Raw genomic sequence first — 20315 nt, forward strand, 5'->3', positions numbered from 1 at the left:
CACATTTTCTCTCTAAACAATTTATCCCGTTGGTTCAAAATTGAATAGAGATAAAATTGTACAAAACTTACTCAAAGTAAGCTCTTTAATCATGCTCTTAAAAATAATTCTCCCGTTGGTTTGAATTAAAGCTAAGAGCAACAACTTTAAAACTTTGCAGCGGACACAAGTAAAATTCTATTCTACATTCAGAAGCATTACTATACATTTTTATCTCTAATCAATCTATCTAATCAAAATACACGTTGGTGCAAAATCGAATAGAGATCAAATTCATCAAAACATCATTCAAAATGCTTCTGAAAATAGAAAAAACAAGAAACTTTATTACTGTGCTTGCAGCCGGCCCAGCAGCACGGCAGCGGCCCAAAAAACCAGACGCTCGAGCCACTGGCGTCGCTCGCCTATGCGCAGCCTAGCAGCCAGTGACTCTTTTCTCTCCCTTTTTTTCCTTCTCTCTGTGGGCCGAAACCAGCTTTGCCCCGTGGCCCGGCCTGCTCGCGCTCGCACGTGTGCGTGCCCCTCGCGCACCCAGGCCACAACCTGGGCCTGGACCGAGAATTCGGCCTGCGCGCTACGCCCACCTGAGCCGAATCCAGCCCGAGCCACGGCCGGCCGATCGTGTCCATTGAAACTGATCAGATGGTCCTCCACGTTTGTCGCTGGATCAAAACCGTCCAGGCGACCGGCTCCTCCCAAAAACCCTAGATCATTCTTTCCCTCTCTTCTCTGTGTAGCCACCGAGCGGCGGCTGGCCATGGCGCCGCCGGCGGCTCTCTCGCCGGCGCGTCGCGAGCTCTGACCGCCGGCCATTGCCAGGCCAGCAATCCCGAGCCTTCTTTTCCTTTCCTCCCCATTCTCTCGGCTCCGAGCGGCAGCTTCCCACTACTAGCGGCCGGAGGAGGTGGCTGGCACCGCCGTCGGACCACTCGCCGGCGTGTGCGCTCGCCCGTGCGGGAGCGCGCTGCCGTCGAGCGACCTGGCAGTGGTGCCCTGAGCCCGCGCGCGCACAGAAGCGGAGCTCCCCAAGAGCGCGGCGGCTCGGATCTGTCCGTGTGAAAACGGTGTCGCGCCGGCGAGCCGGCGTCTCGGGGTGCTGTCGCGCGCGGCTACGGCCGACGGTGAGGGGCGGCGTCGAGACCCAGGGGAGTCCCGTCGCCTCTTTCTTTGCTAGGGTTAGGGTTGACTTTTACTTTGTCGATTCAAGATCGATGTTTTCATTCTTTTCTGTTCTCCTTCCGATTCAAGACCAGATTAGGACTGTTCTTGCGATTAGGGTTAAGGTTCGTCAAACCGAATCCCTTATGTTCTTTTCTTTTTCGATTCATGATCGATTTCTTTTTCTATTCCTCCGTTTCTTTTGATTCGAGGACGAATCTTCTTTCCCACACTCGATCTACTCTCCCGATCGGCTCTTGATACCATTGTTAGAATAACTTTTGTATCCCTAGGAGTAGATCGATTTGGGTAAACTTAAACAGAGGAAAAACCTTGCTAATACCCGCCACCATCTTCCATGAAGCCGTTGACGACGCAGAGGCGCATGACGGTGGCGTGGTGCAGTAGCCGATGCCGGTGGCATGATGCAGGGGCGGCGCCGGTGGAACTTCCCGCCGCTTCAGCACATCCCCGATTGGTTAGGGTTTCTGTCGGTGGGGCAAAGGCGAACTTTGGACACAGTGCCACTAACCCCCATCTTGTGCTGCGCGACAGGGGCTGGGCGCCCCCGATCAGGACGCGAGTCAAGGCCCGTTTGGTCCGTTGGGCCCAAACGGTGGAGATCAACACTAACACTAGTGACAGAAGCAAAAAAAAAAACGAATCATACTTCTACTGTGAATCCCAACTGGAACAAGAATAGAAAATGAATAAGAAGGAATTCAAGAATCGATAGCGTTTATGTGAAAAACATATATGGAAAACACCTTGAAAGTCTAGAAAGTAAGGGTGTGGATGGCTCATAGGAATGTCGGAGTCTTGCACAAGCAAGGGAGAGTAGACGTCAGCCTGCTCTTTACAGAAGTGCTGTGGCAGGGACGGACAGAATTTCCACAAAGAATGACTATTGCACATCAGTTTTCTCTCCAGTCCACATGGACTTTCATCTTAATTTCAGCTAAAGTAGCACAAATGCACAATATATTCTTCTAGGCATATACCGGGAGATGATGAATCGAGCTAGGCCACTGAGTATGGTGTAGCCGCAGGATGCCTATCGTGGAAGATACAGAAATTCGTTCATCGTTGTTTGTTCCACCTCCTGAGCAATTCACTACACATCAGCATTGTTCTGCATTTGTGTTCCTGTCCGAATGGAAGATGTAGCAGCAGCCAGCAGGTGTTTATGGCGAATCATGGTTCTTCTTATTACTCGTTGAATATGTTCACGAAGCATGAACGATCTTCAGGGTTCTATTTTTTAGTTAATTGAAGCATGCTTGGCAGCCGCAAATTCAGAGGAGGACCCTCCATTGTTCCGCCTCGCGAGGTCGCAAATTTGGGGCCAGCCGCAGATCGAGGTGTTGCGTCGCCTCGCCTCGGCTGTTCAGAACAGATCGCCGTGCGCCCGTGTGTCCCCAACCCAACGCGAGCAGTAAGAGGCAGAGGCAGGAAGCCATGGCGAGGGACGACCTGTCGGCGCTGCTTCCCGAGGACGTGCTCGCGGGCGTCCTCCGGCGCCTGGCGCCGCTCGGCCTCGCCACGTCCAGGTGCGTCTGCAAGGCGTGGCGCGGCGTCGTCGACGCCCACAGCCTGCTGCGCCCGGAGCTCCTCCCGCGCTCGCTGGCCGGCATCCTCGTCAACTTCCACGGCCTGTACGTCACGGAGTTCTTCTCCCGCCCCACCTCGGACTCGGACTCCGACTCCTACGTCTTCGTCAAGCACGGCGAGGACGCCGGGTATCATTCGTCGCCGTCCGCCGTCGTCAGGGATCATTGCAACAGCCTCCTCCTGATTGGCGCGCACTTGGTAGCGAACCCTGCCACGGGATGGTGCGCTCACCTGCCCCCGAGCCCGCCCTTGCTTGTGGATGCTGATTCCTTCGACACTATGTAAGAACACCTTATTAGAGATACTTTTTAAATCTCATCACAGACTCAGAAATCGCACGTCTGTAAATTCACGTCTGTGATAACAACGCATCACAGACGCAAATTTCCGCGTCTGTGATGTGACCACATCAGAGGCGCGTCTAGTAAATACGCGTCTCTGATGATGCATATCAGAGACGCGACTGGTTAAAACACGTCTATGATGACCCACATCAGAGACGTGGCTACAAGAAAACGCGTCTGTGATGATGAGTTAAAAAACAAAAAAAAATAGAAAAATAGGACATGGAATAGGTCTTATTTACATCACAAATACATAGGATCTATCCATATATACATTACAGATACACATACACAATCTTTTGAAGTCATTCATATCAATCAACAACTATCTCTAAAGTCACCATAATTATCTAATCTGCATCCTTATTTCCAGCCAGGGACTTCTGCTTAAATGACTATTGATGAACATCATGAACTTCAAATGAGCTTCAATAATTATTGAACTGGTAGCCAAAAGAATAATCATTTTGTAGATGATTAGTTAGCTGCAACTGAAAAGGCATGAAATAACCTAACCTATAAGACCACAAAGGAGAAATATAATACATGCTTAGTTAAAATGGATGCTGCTCTTGTACTACTAACCTGGTGACCAAGGTTCACTAAAAGTTGTCAATATCTGGTGACCAGGGCATGCTGCTCTTATGCTGCTTACCTGCACGAAATTCAGATATGTTTAGTTAATGGACAATATCTAGTGATCAGTTAATGGAAAAAATTATCACATGTTTAATTAAATACCTTAATGATTGCTCTGGTAGCAAACTTAAGCACTCATTTAAGCAATGCATCCAGGTGACTTATCTTTGGGATCCCAACATAATTTTCTAGAAAAAAAGAACAAGTATGTTATCATCTGGCCGAAGTGGGAAAATAGAGGATATGTCATAGCATATAGACAGTAGTACTGAAAGACAGTATGTGACTGCATAAAAAGGCATACTAGAAAACATGCAAAGCAGAAACAAGATGATTCACAGGCAATGACAATTAAAGTGACTCAGAAGCAGGCAATTAAAATATGATTTGGCAAACACAACAGGTGGCGGAAGAAGTTTGATAAGAAGTGAAGTAATCATTATCATGGGAAATATACCATATAGTTAAAGATGTAAAGTGGTAAAGTTAAACACTACAAGCCTCTGAATTTACCATGGCAATGAGATCATGGACTGTGTCGTACCTGCGGCTTGCCATTCCACCAGAAGGGCCTGGAGGAGAGGGTGACCTCGTGGTACTAGTCGCTGAGCAGCAGGTTCAGCTTCATAGTCCTCATAGGCTACCTTCTTTTCTTCATAGGCTTGATTTTGATGATGCCCCCAAAGACTTTCCTGACAACTTCATAGTCGTCCTGCTCAATGAGATTACAAAATGATTTAAAGAAGAAAAATGCAGGATGAAAATAGAGCTATCATCTATTGTATACAACTATTTTAGACACCACAGCTATCATTATGAGCTATCATCTTTTTTGTACATCAGCTATGCAAATGAGAACTGAAGTTCAGTCCGATTCTTGGCAAGTAATTCCAAATACTGTTTCATCAAAATCACTAAATTTTGATTTGTGGTATCTATTACATATAGGGAAGGCAGGTACACCATCAAAAACAAAAGGCAAGACTTACACTGTAGATGCAGCCATGCTGTTAACTAGGAGATATAAGAGATTAGTCCAATGGCACCAGCATAGTTCATCAGTGCTTAAATAAGGCTATGCTGCACTAAAATGAACTAAACTGAAGCAGCGGAAACTCTGAAAATTTTGGACAAAACTTAATCAAAGGACAGATATAGTGAACTGCAGCTAGTGGCAATATAAATGCTAGCATTGATGATTACAATTTTTTACATAATGTGTAGTTATTTTTTCCCACATAACATTGTCTATACACCAAATAAAGCTAATAACGGATTAAATATACTGAAGACCATGTGATTAAAGACGACATCTGCAGAACAAAAAAAAATCTATAGAACAAAGTGGGAGTGGTAACAACCTTGCGGACATATGGGCTGTGGTTTTCAAGCATTCAGAACTGCAGGAATGAGCCATGAGGTTTTACTGTGACAATCGATTCACAAGCCGCAAATAAGGAAGAACAAAGATTAGCAATATGCAATATGGGAAAGATAAGGTAGTTGGACAATATATGCAATGACCACACATAAGTTTTGTCCTAATAACATATTACCAATAAACTGAAATTTGAGAAACCCAATTTGCTATACCGTAGGACAAAGTAAGACAATGAGCTGCACACATGCAGCTAAATACTACTGGACTCCCAGTTCTATCCATGAATATACAAATGCCAGGTGTGGCCTGCATATTTACAAGAGGGAACAGTAATACTTATAAACAAATTGAAAGAACAATTGAAGTGGGGGAAAAGACTGGCAACAAGTTGTTGGAGGCCCTTTTCCATCAGATTTAGTACAAAGGATATTCACATATATAATATAACACTAACAAAAATGCAAAACAAGCATACCCCAAGGCATCTCTTCCCTATCGTTAAGAAATCACTTTTTTCAATTTATCCTTTTTTTTAAACAAGGGCTTCATTTATCCTAAAAGAAAATGCAGGGCAACTTTTGTAATGAATAATGATGAAGTTGATACCACAATGTGTCACACCCTGAAATTGATTAAAAATAAAAATAAATAAACAATTTTCTCATAGTTTTAAATTTTCTCAACATTTATTTTTCTTTACAGGGAATTTAGGGAAAAAAACAAAATAATTGGTTGTCTTCTAAAATAATTGAGGTTGTTTTGTTTGTGTTGCATTCATGATAAACTGCATTGTTTTATTGCTTGTTGTTCAATTTGAATTTGAATTCTCTAAATTTGAATTTGAAATGAATTGTTTGAATCAATTTCAAAAAAAAATACAAAGCCTTTCTCTCTCCCTTTTTCTCCCTTGATTCCAGCCCAGCCCAACCTCTCCTTTTCTTTTTCCTTCCTCCCTCGCGGGCCAAACCTCTTCCGCCAGCCCACCTTCTCCCTCCGGCCCAGCCCGTCCCGGCCTCCTCTCCCGCAGCCCACCGACAGGCGGGGCCCGCCTGTCGGGGTCGTCCCCGAGCTCGGGACGAGCTCGGACTCTTGCAGAGTCCGGCTGCTCCCCGCCTCGCCCGGCCTATCCTTGGCCCGCACGCCAAGGCGGTCCACTCCGCCCTACAAATAGCGCCCCCTAGACCTCCTTGAGCCCCAAACCGCAGCTGTCGCCCTCGCTTCGCGAAACCCTAGCCCTAGCCGCCGCCTTGCTCGAGCACTCGGAGCTCACCGCCGCGCCGCCGCTCCACCGCTTCCGCGTGGACTTCGAGCTGCTCAGGAGTTTCGCCTTGTGGTAAGGAAGCTCGCCGTCCGTTTTTCCCCCTCCCTCTCAATCTCCTTCACCGGGTTTAGCACACTAGAGCTCCGCCTCGCCGCTGCGCCGCTGCACTCGCCGTCCGCCGCCTCTGCAGCGCGCGAGCCCTGTCATCGCGTTCGCCACGCAGCGCTCTTGCTTCCCGGCCAACCCCGCCCATATCCGAGCCCCGGAGCGCCGAATCGGCAACTCCGGTGACCCGCAGCCGCGCGCCGCCGCTCACCGGCACTGTGCGCCGCCGCTCTTTCTGCCCCAATTTGTTCTGGCCGTCCAATCGCGATCCGTCGGCCCAGAATCAATCTAATCCAAGTCAACCAACCCAAATACCGGTCAACCATGACGCTTTTGCAAAAGAGACCCTGAGTTTTGTCAGAATCAACCCGCGGTCAACGTTAGTTCAAAAATAATTACGTACAAGCCCTTTTCTTTTCAGTTTAGCCCCTACCTTTTTGTAAAATAGAACCCGCTGTCCTTGAGCTAGAGTTTTGCACGCTAACCCCCAAGTTTAGAGTTGAATTAGGTTTTTAGCCCTGATTTCATTGATGCTAGCCCCTGGAAGTTCAAAACTCTCACAAACAAGTCCCTGGTGCACTGTTTTAGCCATAACTTCTCTGTTTTAGCTCTGTTTTCATCAATTCTTGCGCTCACGTGATCCTTGCAACGTGTGCAATAGCTTTATCACCATGTTATCCTATGTGAGCACACTTTGTTGTGTCTCACAAATTTTTTCTGTTAGACCTTAACCCTTTAGTTAATCGCGACTAGATCCCTAAAGCACCGTTTAATCTATAGAATCGCCGTTTTAGTTCTGTTTTCCGCGTTTCTTACTCTCGTAACCGTAGCAGCGAGCTTTATCCTTTAGTACGCTCTTTTAAAGTTTTTCTTTTGTTTTGGTGTATTGTTCTTAGTTGTACTTGTTTGCTTTGTATGTTGCCCGATGATTGCTTCGAGTAGAAAGATCATTGTTCGAAGATTGAAGAATCAAGATTTCCAAGTGAGCAAGAGCTGAAGAGCAGTAAGAGTAGCTTTTCGTTGGAGAAAGGCAAGTGACCCTAACCACACTTTTATCTATGCTTTATTTACAAGAATACTTATTTAATTGGAACATGGAGAACCACCCAAGAAAACCGTACAACCACAATACTACATGGCTCTGGTCTTGGCTGATTAATTAGAAACTCTAGCTTGTGACAATCTTACCGAAAGGGCAAGAGGAGATGCATCGACGGGGTATAGCTCGGTCCTCTTGGGGCAATCGGTATTGTTTAATGGTCCTTTGGCAAGGTACCACCTCATTAGGACAGTGTTATGACTGCTTTGGCTTGAAACCTTAGCGGATTGTCACGGGTTAGGTAATCTTTGTAAAGGCCTCGTAGCGTCCCTATGCAATCACACCTCGGAAGTGTGATACTGTGCCTAGCTAGCACATTGCGTGGTTGGGTTCAAAGTTCTTCGGAACTTTTACGCGAATTGTGGTGAAAGTGTACAACCTCTGTAGAGTGTAAAACTGATATATCAGCCGTGCTCACGGTCATGAGCGGCTTGGACCCTCACATGATTAATAAACTTAAAGATGGATATAAATCATATTCTGGTTATTTCTTGTAGCCTTGCTGAGTACCAACCATAAGTGTACTCACCCTTGCTTACTGCTGCTCAGAAGGGAAAGTTGCTGTGAAGTCTTTTGAAGATGATGCTGAGTTCTAGGCATACGCAACCCCCAGTCGATTGCCTGTGAAGTTTGAAGCCTTCGTTTATAGGATAAGCTGTATAACTCTGATAGTCTTTTAATTGTTTTATTTTCTCTTTTACGTGATACTGTTACTGATTATTCACTTATAATGTCTCTATATGTATGAAACTTGATTCTGGCATACATATAGTTATGTATTCGGTTTTCTTCTTAAAACCGGGTGTGACAGAAGCTGTATCAGAGCTGTATCGACTGTAGGACGTAAGTCTAGGTAGCAATGGTCGTTTTTTTAAGGTTTCTTCTGATATAAAATCTATCCCTGCTTATTCTTTGACCCCAATATTCTCTCTCCTTAACTATTTTTTTCCTTTCTCAATGAAACTTGATAACTCATGTTTCTCACATGACCCTTTATTTCATTTGCACTTTCTTAATTGCAAATGTAAAACAAAATCCGCAATCTTTGTATCTTGACCTACTCTCTCCTTTATAATTTTCTTATTGATGCTCAACCCTAGGTCAATTACTCCTTTTTTCTAATTCTCGACACCCTCTCCTTCCCTTTCTTCCCAAATAAATATCGCTTTGGATTCATCTCATGACTTGAATTCCAAAGTATCTTTTCTGATTCAAAATTGTTTAGATATTTCATGCCACGTACCCTAATGCCTGTGCAAGCCATCTGAAGAATGAAGCTACTAGTTCATCATGAGGAGTCAAGTCGAACCAATTGGAATCGTACCACTTGCCCACAATCCTGCTCAAGTTGGATGAAGGATTCAGAGCGCCACCAAAGAATCAAGTCTGAAGCCTGAGCAAGGTTATGACACTCTCACTACCACTACAATCACGAAGGTGGAGTCAACGCCAGACAAGTTGAAGGAGGTACATGTCGTCAATGACGAAGCTGGAAGATATAACCATGCTCAGGAGTATTCCTTCTAACTATTAACAACGTATAGCATCGTTTCTTGACCGTGTTGACGGGTGGAATTCAGTGTTTGCATGATGATGCTTGACTTTATGACCTTATCTGTTTCATTTCTTTGTAATGATTGTTGGTGTATTGTGGGTCTTCTACCTATGATGACATCAGTTGCCTAGATGAGTTCTTCTCATGTATCTCCCACCTCCTTGATATCCTCTATCTTTCTACCTAATCCTTTAGAGGATGTCACGAAGGAAGTTCAAGGCAACACTAATAGCAATAGTAGAAACCTCCAAGCATCTACAATGATCAACAAATGCAAGAAGCTGAAGATGGTGAGTCCCAACAGAAATCGAGAAGATAGGGCCAATAAAGGAGACCTCAATATCCTAGCACAAACTCAAGGACTACAAGGAATGGTTCCAACTATATTCGATACCCAAGAACATGTTACAGAGCAAGCCTTATTCCCAGAGAACCCCAACCATATCACTAGTGACAACCATCAGATCTCAACAACTCTGCCATCGATGGATGAAGAGAAGCTATTAGTTATGCAAGCTCGTATCTTACAAGGAAGGTTGCAGTCTAAAACGCTAACCTCAGGTAACATGGAGATGACCAAGGCAGAAGTCCCCACTGGGCCAGTGAAGAGGCAAGTCGCCGAAGCATGGAACCGCCAAAGCAATAAGAGAAGTCGTGAAACAGCAGAGCTAGAGATGGAGAGACAATATAAAGATATTAAGAGTCCAGGAACATGTCAGTGATGCAAGCATTATGGTCGTCTATGTCGCCAAGAAGATAGTTTAAGGATAGCGGAAGCAAGACGATGTTACCATTCAGATATCAACTGGAGGTTAGCACCCCCAGATCCAGTCCTAGAAGGAGTCACCTAAGATGAAGACAGTACTCAGACTATAAACCTTGAGGATTGGACTATCTCTTTCAAAGAATTTCAGCCTAAAAGAAGCAAGCAACCTAAGAAACAAATTAGTAAAGCAAGCCAAGAGAAGGTGAAGTTACCACAACTATTGGCAGATAGAAGTGTTCAACCCAGTTCCAACCAATCCCAGCCTGAAGTGGTTCAACCTCTATGTGACAACTCTGTCAAGAAGGATCCTGTTGTACAATCCATTCCACCAAGAGTTGTGGAGGAGCAGAAAAGTAGTCAGGATGGCCGTATTAAAAGAGTATTGTGCTATAAATGTGGTGAAAAAGGCTACTATGCCAATAGATGTCCCACAAAACGAGAAAGTCGGGATGGGTATGCTAAAAGAGTGTGTTTTGGATGTGGTAAAGAAGGGCATTATGCCGATAGCTATCCAACGAAGCATAAGAAAACCAGGTCCCGTGATGCTCGATTATATTGCCTCAAGTGTGGAGAAGACGGACATCTTGCTAGTTGGTGTCCCAATAGCTTCGCACTCGGTCAGACATCATCAGATGGCCCCCTTGCCAGGACGGATGATCAAGATACTTCAGCCAGATAAGGATGACATCATTCCCCAATGCTCAATTCTCATGCCACCTCGAGTCGACAAGATACTAAAGCAAGACAAGCATGTTTCTACAAAACAGCGGATGCCTAAGGATATTTGGGAAGATTGGAATTTTATGGGTGGCTTAATTTCGTCACTTTACTTGGAGGTTAAGGGATGTTTATGAGGACTTGAGAGATGATGCAAAACACCCAAGCCAGAGAGAGCGCAATCTAACTCTATTCAAATCACTCTACTAGGGTACAAAGGAATTTCTTCAACAGATGGGTCAACGAAGTCGAGAAAAGAATGGGTAGTTACAAAAGGAGTTAGACTGAGTATCCATAAAGTGATTTGTGAGTTACCAGGAATCAAGGATTATGTTTGAGGAGACATTGTAAGAATGAACGACCTGGAAGAAAGTTAATAAATGTTGGATGTTACCCACCTAAACCTTTGTCTCTTGCTAACCTTGTGAATCTCGGGACGAGATTCCTTTTAAGGGGGGTAGTTCTGTCACACCCTAAAATTTTTGGATTACAGGATGTGATTAAAATTAAAAATAAATAAATAATTTTCTCATAGTTTTAAAAATTTCTCAACATTTATTTTTATTTACAGGGAATTTAGTAAAAAAACAAAATAATTGGTTGTCCTCTAAAATAATTGAGGTTGTTTTGATTGTGTTGCATTCATGCTAAACTGCATTGTTTTATTGCTTGTTGTTCAATTTGAATTTGAATTCTCTGAATTTGAATTTGAATTGAATTGTTTGAATCGATTTCAAAAAAATACAAAGCCTTTCTCTCTCCCTTTTACTCCCTTGATTCCAGCCCAGCCCAACCTCTCCTTTTCTTTTTCCTTTCTCCCTCGCGGGCTAAACCTCTTCCGCCGGCCCACCTTCTCCCTCCGGCCCAGCCCGTCCCGGCGTCCTCTCCCGCAGCCCACTGACAGGTGGGGCCCACCTGTCGGGGTCGTCCCCGAGCTCGGGACGAGCTCGGACTCTTGCAGAGTCCGGCTGCGGCCCGCCTCGCCCGGCCTGCCCTTGGCCCGCACGCCAAGGCGGTCCGCTCCGCCCTACAAATAGCGCCCCCAAAGACCTCCTAGAGCCCCAAACCGCAGCTGTCACCCTCGCTTCGCGAAACCCTAGCCCTAGCCGCCGCCTTGATCGAGCACTCGGAGCTCACCGCCGCGCCGCCGCTCCACTGCTTCCGCGTGGACTTCGAGCTGCTCAGGAGTTTTGCCTTGTGGTAAGGAAGCTCGCCATCCATTTTCCCCCTCCATCTCGATCTCCTTCACCGGGTTTAGCACACCAGAGCTCTACCTCGCCGCTGCGCCGCCGCACTCGCCGTCCGCCACCTCTGCAGCGCGCGCGAGCCCTGTCATCGCGTTCGCCACGCTGCCCTCTTGCTTCCCGGCCAACCCGCTCCCGTACCCGAGCCCCGGAGCACCGAATCGGCAACTCCGGTGACTCGCAGCCGCGCGTCGCGGATCACTGGTGCTGTGCGCCGCCACTCTTTCCGCCCTAATCTGTTCTGGCCGTACAATCGCGATCCGTCGGCCCAGAATCAATCTAATCCAAGTCAACCAACCCAAATACCGGTCAACCATGACACTCTTGCAAAAGAGACCCTGAGTTTTGTTAGAATCAACCCGCGGTCAACGTTAGTTCAAAAATAATTATGTACAAGCCCTTTTCTTTTCAGTTTAGCCCCTACCTTTTTGTAAAATAGAACCCGCTGTCCTTGAGCTGGAGTTTTGCACGCTAACCCCCAAGTTTAGAGTTGAATTAGGTTTTTAGCCCTGATTTCATTGATGCTAGCCCCTAGAAGTTCAAAACTCTCACAAACAAGTCCCTGGTGCACTGTTTTAGCCATAACTTCTCTGTTTTAGCTCTGTTTTCATCAATTCTTGCGCTCACGTGATCCTTGCAACATGTGCAATAGCTTTATCACCATGTTATCCTATGTGAGCACACTTTGTTGTGTTTCACAAATCTTTTCTGTTAGACCTTAACCCTTTAGTTAATCGCGACTAGATCCCTAAAGCACCGTTTAATCTATAGAATCGCCGTTTTAGTTCTGTTTTCCGCGTTTCTTACTCTTGTAACCGTAGCAGCGAGCTTTATCCTTTAGTACACTCTTTTAAAGTTTTTCTTTTGTTTTGGTGTATTGTTCTTAGTTGTACTTGTTTGCTTTGTATGTTGCCCGATGATTGCTTCGAGTAGAAAGATCATTGTTCGAAGATTGAAGAATCAAGATTTCCAAGTGAGCAAGAGCTGAAGAGCAGTAAGAGTAGCTTTTCGTTGAAGAAAGGCAAGTGACCCTAACCACACATCTATCTATGCTTTATTTACAAGAATACTTATTTAATTGGAACATGGAGAACCACCCAAGAAAACTATACAACCACAATACTACATGGCTCTGGTCTTGACTGATTAATTAGAAACTCTAGCTTGTGACAATCTTACCGAAAGGGCAAGAGGAGATGCATCGACGGGGTATAGCTCGGTCCTCTTGGGGCAATTGGTATTGTTTAATGGTCCTTTGGCAAGGTACCACCTCATTAGGACAGTGTTATGACCGCTTTGGCTTGAAACCTTAGCGGATTGTCACGGGTTAGGTAATCTTTGTAAAGGCCTCGTAGCGTCCCTATGCAATCACACCTCGGAAGTGTGATACTGTGCCTAGCTAGCACATTGCGTGGTTGGGTTCAAAGTTCTTCGGAACTTTTACGCGAATTGTGGTGAAAGTGTACAACCTCTGTAGAGTGTAAAACTGATATATCAGCCGTGCTCACGGTCACGAGCGGCTTGGACCCTCACATGATTAATAAACTTAAAGATGGATATAAATCATATTCTGGTTATTTCTTGTAGCCTTGCTGAGTACCAACCATAAGTGTACTCACCCTTGCTTACTGCTGCTCAGAGGTGGTCAACAGTTTAAGACATGATATTGTATATCAAAGGATTTGGATGAGATGGCAGAACTTCAAGATGTTCTGAGTACACTACCATAAACAATGAAGCTTAACATGGAAGGGAACTCCAACAATACCTTTAGAGTTGGTGGTTGCTACTAAATCTTAAAAGGTAGATGCCTTGAACTTCTTGCTATCCCCTGCTTCTTTATGACCAGGTATAATAGAGTATAGGCACATTGAGTTATTTTAAGGGAAAAAAAGGAAAACTGAATGAAGAAATATATGGAGTCTCATTATTTGTTTGTACCAATAGTGTAATAGTCAATGTTGGGATTTTTGTCATCAAAGCTATCTCAAGAATACTCAATTCTCAAATAGCAGCAGATAGTGTAAAAGAATTTGTTTGTTAGAAAGGAATCATTGGCTTGCTAGTCATGCTGATCATCATTAGGAAGTTCCAAGTATCTGAATAAATAACAATATAAGGTTTCGATGTGCATACTATAGCAGGAGATACTACATAGGACTCTATTAACAAAGGAGCTAATTAGTAGTAGGTAATATCATTAATGTGCAGCCTGGTTAAGTATGGGTATAATTAAGTAGAGACAAATCGAATCCACATCCAGAAATCTATATCATATATTGAAGTTTTCTAAAAGCAAGCAACAACCAGGGATAAGTAATATTGCTGACATGTCTGATGATCAAGTAACAAACAGTAGTTAGGATGTATAAGAGAACTTACCAAGATGCAGGATTGTAGCTTGAATCAAGTTATTTTCTTCCTGTAGTGTTCATAATAAGTTAATCAATTAATTGCTTTGTATAGATCCGTATTCTCAATTTGATCTACAAATACAGAATTGTCATGATCATTAAAAATTTCTTATGGAAATCAGCTGTGTGTATACTGATGTAATTAACATTTGGCTCATCTATAATGCTAGATTCTTTGGCGTAGCAATCAATAAGTTAGTGAAACTTCCTTCTCCGGAGGCAATGGTAGAAGCGAGAAGTAAAAGTGGAGCAGCGCCGGCCCGAGGTCAGGGAGGAGGATGCACCGGCGTCGGGGCAGATCCAGCCAGCACCGAGATTGGAGAAGGCGGTGCGGTGTGGATCTGGCCAGCACACAGCGACGGTGAGGAGGCGGCGCCTAGGGTTAGGGTTGGGAGAGGAACTGAACATTTGGGGACTTACCGATTTAGGAGAGGCAGCGGAGCACGAGGGAGGCGGAGGTGGAGGAGCTCGAGGGAGGCGGCGGAGGGGCACCTGCGGGTGGCCACCGGTGGGGGCGTGCCGGCCGACGGTGCCCGTCAGAGCAGAAAGAGGAGGGAGGGAGGTGAGAGAGAGTCGCATGTGGTGGTGCCTAAACGGACGAGGCAGACGGCGGCAGGGGAGGACTTGGCGGCGGCGATGGCGTTGTGACCAGAGGTAGAGATCGAGGCCAGGTGGTGATGGTGGGGTGGGGAGATGCGATCTGAGGGAGCGGAGGGGTGGAGAGAGACGAGACCGGAGTGAGGATGACTGGATGAGATCATTGAGATGTGATCTAAGTACGGGAGCAGTAGAGGCGGACACGAAGTCTCCGCTGAAGTTAATGAAATTTTCGGGTCCGTTTGGCCTGTGTTATCAGAGACGTGGGTGATAGCTGCGTCTATCATAACTCCGATCCCTAAATCACAGCCACGTTTTCTTGACACGCGTCTTTATTGTTCGATATCAAAGTGTATGGTTGAGGACAGCCATCATATCAGAGACGCGTGTTGTTGAAACACGTCTCTAATAATAAATTACAGACGTGTATTAATTTCGTGTCTCTGATAAAGTGTCTTTTTTGTTACTTTCTTACATAGTGCGATGTTGGGCACCTTGTCTATGATCCCACGATCTCCCCACACTACGAGGACTGCTGGTTTCCAACAAGTTATTGGGCTGGATACAATCCCATGATAGAGCAATCTGAATGGCCACCATCACCATGCGTTCTTCATGTATTTTCTTTGAAGACGGAGCGGTGGGAAGAGAGGTCATTCATTAGAGAGGGGAATGCTGCAGGGACCATTGCTGACATGAGATTAGATTGGCCTGAGCAGCGCAATGCAGTCTACTGGCGAGAAGCACTTTACGTACACTGTCAAACTGACTTCGTTATGAGGTAAATTCACTATCATTAAGCAACGTAGTTTATAATTTGGACTTTTCTCTCCATAGCAAGATTATCGATTTGGCGGTCTACTAACCATTTTCATATCAAAAATTTGATCTTCAGAATAAAAAAAAACTCGACCTACGAGGGGCTAGCCGCCCCCCGAGCATTCTTATAAGAAGGAGGCCTTCTAACGCAGGCTGAGAAACCCCCCGAACCCTGGTTCTTTCTGACCTTGGGTCTGGTGTCATTTCCTGGAACCGTTACCCAGGCCGGGACCGTTACCCACTGGGCCGGGAAACCATGACGCCAGACCGGGCCAGGCTGACTACACAGCCCAAGCTATCAGGAGCACAGCGAGGGGGTTTTTTTCCCACAGGCGGGGAAATTCGCCCCGGTGGGGGTTCGAACCCCCCACCTGTGGAGTGCCGCCGGTTGCTTCGCACCACTCGGGCTAACAACCTTAGGCGATCTTCAGAATATCCCTGTCAGATAATAAGCTCCAAGTGGTGAAACCTCTGATCCATTTCCAAGAGGACGGATGTTTCAAACTTCATCTTGGAAAGTCAGAAAAAGGGGTTTATTTTGCATTAGTCCGCGAATGATGCGAGCTTAAAATATGGTTCCTTGATGAATCATGTTGCCAGATGGAGTGGGTATTGAAGCATGAAGCTGATCTCATTGGATGGTTATTGAAGCACGACATTGATCAACAAGAAGTTGGTGGGTCATGGACCTTACACGACATTAACGATCACTAATAGAGCGATGAGGCGGTGTTACAAGGAAGATGATGACAGAGAAGTACCAGTTGAAGAAATCTTTGAATGGGACTCAGGAGACGAGGAACTTGAATCCTACACTAAGAGTGAAGACGCGGGCGAGAGGTGTTACAATGGATACATCAACATCCTAGGATTTCATCCATACAAAGAGATTATTTTCTTGGGTGAATGGATAAGGAGGGGATTGGCGTACCATTTAAATAGCACAAAGGTTCAAGATTTGGGTAATTTGTACCCAACAGGATATGATGGATTCCTAAGTAATGAAGAGTTCATAGAACGTTGTTTCCCATACACACCCTCTTGGATCATGGGTCCCAGTAGAGAAAAATGATTTGGATAGTTAGGCCATATATGTCACAAGTTAGTATATATGTTGGTAATTATTAAATAAAAGGTGATTGAACCATACATCAATTTTGTTCTTTCTTTTTCTAACTTTGGTATTATTGTAAGTACCTTCAATCTTCAAGTAGTGGTGATTTGTTGTATGAGCTTGTTTTTTCTGTGGAGCCCTACCGATAAATATCTCTTTGTTTGATTACAAGCAGATTCACATACAACCAGTAATTCATCAAGATAACGCTACAAGAATAGTGTAATTCATCAAGATAACGCTACAAGAATAGTGTAATTCATCAAGATAACACTACAAAAATAGTGTAGAGGAATGCTCAATATAACCCTTTCTCTGGATGGACACAACACGCTAGGCTTAGGGCATGTACAACGCAGAGCCCCCTGCCGTCGACATGCACCAGAATAGGCAAAATTGTCCTCCGCGGCGCATATTAAATGAGGAAAGAGAGGAGAACCGGCGTCTCGTTCGTGTACGGCACACGCCCGTTCTCCGATGCGAGGTGACGACGGAGTAGCCGCGTTGGACGAGCTGCTGCGGCCTGCGGGTCGACGACGACTGCGGGGATCCAGTGCGCGCGTGGGGGGATTTGTTTGCAGCAGAGTTGGCGCCAATCCTCCCTGATAAATCCCCTTCGCCACTTCCCTTGGTGAGTTGGTGTCCGCCAGAACCTAGTCGGAGGTCACCATGCCGCGGCAAGCAGAGAAGCCGGCGGCGGCCGTGGCGCGAGAGCTGCTCAAGGCAGATGGCAGCTTCTTCAACAGTGCTGGACGGAGCCTATAGATGGCCATGCGGCCCGAGGCCCAAAGGCCCGGCCCAAGCACGGCATGGCCTGGTCCAATCCGTGCTCGGGCTAGCACGGCCCGCATCCCGTGACCGGGCTTGGGCCGCACCCCCCGCCCGCGGGCCGGCACGGATGTAGTAGGCTGCCCCGTAGGCGGCCCGTTAACTCCACAGCCCAGCCGCCAGCCCACAACGCCACCCCTCCCCACACAAACTCCAATCCCTAGACACCCACCCCGAGCCTACCCGCCCCGAACGGCCGAGCCTCAGCCCTCAGGCCGCCAGCGGGCAGCGGCTCAGGCGCTCGGCGCTCAGCGCCCCCGCCCACCGCCCCCGGCCCCCACGCAGGCGGCGCTGCCGGCGTAGCGCCCCCGGCCCCACGCCTCCCCGCCGCGAACGCCGTCTCCGTCGGCCGCCGCTCCTCGTCTCGCCTCGCCGGTCGCCGCCTCGTCGTGTCCGCCCCGCCGGCCGCCGCCTCCTCGCCTCGGCTCCGCCCCGCTGGCCGGCCGCCGCTCCTCGTCTCCGCCCGGCCGCCCGCGGAGGAAGCGCCGCCCTTGGCTTCGCCCCGCCGGTCGCCGCCTCCTCGTCTCCGGCTCTCCGCGCCGCCGGTCACCGCCTCTTCGTCACCGCCCTGCCGACCGCCGCGTCCTCGACGCCGCCGGCCACCGGCTACCGCCTCCACACTCCACTGTCGATCTCTGTTGATGGGCTCGGGCGGCCCGATCTCTGTTGCTGGGCCGGGCTAAGTCGGGCTGGCCCGGCATGAAAGTGGCCCGTGGGCTCGTGCCTGGGCCACCAGGGGAGCCCGTGTGCAAGCCCGACCCGGCCCACAGAGCAACTGGGCCGGGCTAGGCACGGCCCGTAAAAAACGGGCCAAGGCGGGCCCAGGCGTGGGCCGGTCCGGGCGGCCCGAATGGCCATGTATAACGGAGCCCCATCGCTAAACCATGGATGCAACCTCATCTTCAGATTCTGCGACATGGTACTGGTGATTTTTTTCTTTAATAGATTAGACAGTAAAGGTTGCAGTATGACAAGTGCTTGTTCAATCACATAATTTTCTCCTTGATTATTCAGTACCGCTTGTTCAATGACACGATTTTGTCTTGCAATATGGTGCTGCTTGTTCAATTGGACAGTAATGGAACACAAACTCATGCACACATGCTGCTGTTCAACAAGTTTTTTTTAATGCTACTGGACAAGCTCTGTTGGGCACAACTTTGAGTATCTTGTTCAGTTGATGCACATGCTATAGTTAGCCAGTCATAGTTTCACTTAACTATACCATTAGTCTTGTTCAGTTAACCATCTAAATAGTCTCAGTTAACTATATGTTTTGTTTAGACCTTCTCAGTTTCAGTTAACCATGCTTCATTGGCTCTGAACCTGCTTAGTTTCAGTTGAACTTCCTGTGAACTGTCTGTTAGTCAGTCAGCCCTGAATTGCTCTCTCATTCAAGCCGCTGGGGACAATGCATGAAATTTCAAAGTTACTGATTCATTTAACTATCAAAATTTTAGATTATTTATGGCTTTGTTGGTATGCAGGTTGGATTTGATGCCATTACATAAGCTGAGAGAACTTCAGTCAGCAGTAGGCAATCTAAGGTAAGAAGCTGATGCTAGATAATGGTTTGCTTTCTTCTTATTTCAGTTAGCAGCCTTCATATTTCAGTTAACTATGAATTGGTTCAGTTAGCAACCTTCTCATTTCAGTTAACTGTCAGAATTGGTTCAGCATATATTTCAGTCAGTATTGGTTTATATTTCAGTTAACTTTACTGTTCCATAAGCATGAATAACTGATGGCAGTGTAACCTGAATATTTCAGGTAAATTGGCTATAATGGCCTGAGCTCTAAAGAACCAGTTGCTTTGAAGAGTTAGAACTTAGGCACTGAAGATATATATTCTGCCAGCGATTCAGCTCGCCCCACATGCATACACTGAGCTATTTCTATGCTAATGAAAATAGACTTGTCTGTTTGAATGACACATCTCTTATTTTCTTCTTGTCAGGCCTTGTCAATTTGCTATATGTTTACTCTATAGAAGGTCAATTTGCTGTATGTTTGCTCCTGGCCTCCATGGTACTCTGAATTTTTTTAGCTAAAGATGCTGCTCTGGACCCGTGTAGACTGTTACAGTTTGAGTGTGAACTGTTACAGTTTGCGTGCTGTTGCAATTTCCGTGTGAACTGTTGCAATGCCCGTGTGTACAAGATCAAATTATGTAAATATATTCTGTGTCTCTTATGTATGCAACACAATGGCTACAAGATCAAATTATGTATTAGATCACTATGATTTATGTGTCAAAGGATGAATTAAATATCTTGCAGACAGCCAAGTAAACGATCCGTTGTACGAGCTGTCTATTTAACTACCTATATATATCAAATAGACAACAGTTGTCTGAACTGTTATACATGTCCTTATATTGTCGCCTATCCGGATGATCCGGAGTAGGCTTTCACCCCATCGGTGCAAGTAAGGAGGGGTCAATTCAATAACTATTTTTTAAAAGAGAAACAGCTCATCACCATTCTGGCGTTGGCTTGATCAATGATTTGTGCACACTAATCTATGCCGGTTATCGGCTATAACAACGTTGGTCCGGGGACCGTCGTCCCTGCAGCCTTCCCTTCTCTGATAAATGATCTCTCTCCCCACATGTAGCAAGTCGTGTGGTCCGTGAAATGGAAGTTTTTTTATCTTCTATTTTT

At 46.3% G+C, this 20315-nt stretch overlaps 2 long non-coding RNA genes across 14 annotated transcripts; one reads left to right on the top strand and one right to left on the bottom strand.

The window, feature by feature from the left end:
- Window positions 1–2768: 2768 nt before the first annotated feature.
- LOC120692758 lies at window positions 2769–14690 on the bottom strand. Of its 13 annotated transcripts, none has more exons than XR_005682732.1 (6): window positions 14263–14690; window positions 13649–13717; window positions 4297–5178; window positions 3855–3940; window positions 3699–3768; window positions 3330–3556 (listed from the first exon to the last, which is right to left on the bottom strand). It is a non-coding gene; the product is annotated as an uncharacterized LOC120692758 (long non-coding RNA). The 13 variants fall into 13 exon arrangements; XR_005682733.1 differs by lacking the exon at window positions 14263–14690 and having other exon boundaries at window positions 4297–4869; window positions 5114–5178; window positions 13649–14191; XR_005682734.1 differs by lacking the exons at window positions 13649–13717; window positions 14263–14690 and adding an exon at window positions 5346–5745 and having other exon boundaries at window positions 4297–4869; window positions 5114–5178.
- A 3657-nt stretch (window positions 14691–18347) lies between these two features.
- LOC120687731 lies at window positions 18348–19717 on the top strand. The gene is made up of 3 exons (XR_005680818.1): window positions 18348–18571; window positions 19140–19199; window positions 19423–19717. It is a non-coding gene; the product is annotated as an uncharacterized LOC120687731 (long non-coding RNA).
- The last annotated feature ends 598 nt before the right edge of the window (window positions 19718–20315 follow it).

The sequence above is a fragment of the Panicum virgatum genome, chromosome 9N (genome assembly GCF_016808335.1).
Source record: "Panicum virgatum strain AP13 chromosome 9N, P.virgatum_v5, whole genome shotgun sequence".
In the NCBI taxonomy this organism is placed as follows: domain Eukaryota; kingdom Viridiplantae; phylum Streptophyta; class Magnoliopsida; order Poales; family Poaceae; genus Panicum; species Panicum virgatum.